The sequence below is a fragment of the Frankliniella occidentalis genome, unplaced genomic scaffold (genome assembly GCF_000697945.3).
Source record: "Frankliniella occidentalis isolate FOCC.00 unplaced genomic scaffold, Focc_3.1 Scaffold386, whole genome shotgun sequence".
In the NCBI taxonomy this organism is placed as follows: domain Eukaryota; kingdom Metazoa; phylum Arthropoda; class Insecta; order Thysanoptera; family Thripidae; genus Frankliniella; species Frankliniella occidentalis.
Window position 1 is genome coordinate 48,921 of NW_026267508.1, and position 334 is coordinate 49,254.

General features: G+C 47.9%; 1 protein-coding gene across 4 annotated transcripts in view; it reads left to right on the plus strand.

Moving 5' to 3' along the window:
• The window catches only part of LOC113210645 (glutamate-gated chloride channel), a 52,710-nt gene that overhangs the window by 45,184 nt on the left and 7,192 nt on the right, over window positions 1-334 (plus strand). The window lies entirely within an intron of this gene.

Here is a 334-nt window from a genome sequence, read left to right on the forward strand (position 1 = left end):
AAATCACTTAAGGTTCTAGAGAAAAACAAGAGGCCATAAAATGAGAGCGGGGACAAAATGGTGGTGCCAGGAACTGTTCTATTCAGTTAAGAACGGGCTATCTCCGCCCTTGGGCATTAGGCAAGGGTGCGCTCACGGCAGGCGATGGCAAGAGGGGAGCGGGGACCCCGTAAAGGAGAATATAGATCCTACATGTCTCGAGCCGAGATACCGTAAAGCAAGCGCGGTATAGGGGGGGGTGTGTGTTCAAAAGCATGTCGGATAAATAATCTTCTCCAAACTGGTAAGGTGCAACGAATACTTATAAACACTCGCAAAAACATTCGATTTCTGA